The 1,912-nt window shown below is 43.4% G+C and overlaps 1 pseudogene; it reads right to left on the minus strand.

Moving 5' to 3' along the window:
- Positions 1-281: 281 nt before the first annotated feature.
- LOC102545911 (ferritin heavy chain pseudogene) lies at positions 282-943 on the minus strand (annotated as a pseudogene).
- Between the last annotated feature and the right edge of the window lie 969 nt (positions 944-1,912).

The raw sequence follows: 1,912 nt of genomic DNA on the forward strand, positions 1-1,912 counted from the left end.
TTTGAAAAGTTCTCCTTATACTTTTGATAGTAACCCTTATCACATTTATGATTTGCAAATATTTTCTCCCATTCATGGGTTACCTTTTCACGCTGTTGAAAGTGTCTTTGGGGGGGGGGCGGCAGCACCAAATTGCTCTATTTGAGGGAAGGGTACAAATGAAAGAACTTAAGTAGATGTTTTGGTACAACCTATAGTAAAGGTAAAGACACTCCAACATGCATGTGCTGCCTTGGTAACCAGGGGAGTCACCAAGGAGATAGGAGAAGCCAGCCTAAGCCTTAGCTCTCGTTAGCACTGTCTCCCTGGATGGGCTTGTCAAATAGATGCTCTTCCATGCCAGATTCTCCAGCCCCCATCTTGGGCAAGTTGATTATGTGGTCTCCCAGTTCTTCGGATTTCACTGGCTCATTCAGGTTAATGAGTCTCAGTGAAGTCAACAAGTAGGGGTTGTTTTTGTCAGTGGCCAGCCTGTTTCGTCCGTGGCTTCAGCAGTGACTGAGTCATGCTTTCCAAGTGAAACACACACTCCATTGTATTCAGCCCATTCTCCCAGTTCTCCTGATCTGGTTTCTTGATATCCTGGAGGAAGACTGGATCACCTCATGGGTTCTGCAGCTTCATCAGTTTCTCAGCATGCTTTCTCTCCTCATGAGATCTGATGAAGAGAATATATGGCAAAGCTCTTCAGAGCTACATTGTTGCAGTCAAAGTAGTAAGACAAGGAGAGGTAGAGGTAGGAGGTGCAGAGCTCCAGGCTGATCTTGTGGTTGATGGTGGCCTCTGACTCCTCGTGGTAGTTCTGGTCCATCAGTGTGGGGCCTTGGTGGTCAGGGCGGGTGGCTGCCCAGCACTTGAGCAGCAGTGGGGGGCCTTGGGGCAAAGAGCACAGAGGAGGGGGCAGAGGGCTGGCTCTGAGCACCAGCAGGCATGGAGGATTCATGCCCGTTCCATCCAAGCACTGCTGAAGCAGGAAACAAATCGTGGTGATTCTTGGGGAAGACGGTGGAACTGTCCTTTTTTTTTTTTTTTAGATTGAGTTATAGTCAGTTTACAATGTTGTGTCAATTTCTGGTGTACAACATAGTTTTTCAGTCATACAGGAGTATACATATATTCTTTTTCACTGTGAGCTACTACAAGATCTTGAATATATTTCCCTGTGCTATACAGTATAAACTTGTTTATCTATTCTGTATATACCTGTCAGTATCTATAGATCTCAAACTCCCAGTCTGTCCCTACTCACCTTCCTCCTCCCTGGCAACCACAAAAATAGTTTTTTCTTGTGAATGTGTGGGGAGATAATTAGGTCTATTTATTTATTTTTAGAGAAGGTACTGGGGATTGAACCCAGGACCTCCTGCATGCTAAATATGTGCTCTACCACTTGAGCTATACCCTCCCTTGGTGGAACTGTCCTTTGATGCACCAAAGTTTTTAATTTTCATGAAGTCCAACTTGTCTGTTTTTTCTTTTGTTGCCTGTGTCTTTGGTGTCATATCCAAGAAATCATTGCCAAATCCAGTGTCATAAAGTGTTTACTGTTTTCTTCTGAGAGTTTTATGATTTAGGTCTTATGTTGAGTTCTGTGATCCATTTTGAGTTAATTTTTGTAGATGGAATTAGGGAAGAATCCAACTTCATTCTTTTACATGTGGCTGTCCAGTTTTCCTAGCATCATTTGTTGAAAAGACTGTCCTTTCTCCATTGAATGGTCTTGGCATCCTTGTTGAAAATTGACCATACACATGAGGGCTTATTTCTGGGGTCTCTGTTCTGTTCCTTTGGTCTGTATGTCTATCTTTATGCCACCACCACACCGTTTGATTACTATAGCTTTGTAGTAAGTTCTGAAATCAGGAAGTATGAGACCTCCAACTTTGTTCTTCTTTTTCAAGACTGTTTCTGC

Source organism: Vicugna pacos, chromosome 6 (assembly GCF_048564905.1).
Source record: "Vicugna pacos chromosome 6, VicPac4, whole genome shotgun sequence".
Classification (NCBI taxonomy): Eukaryota; Metazoa; Chordata; class Mammalia; order Artiodactyla; family Camelidae; genus Vicugna; species Vicugna pacos.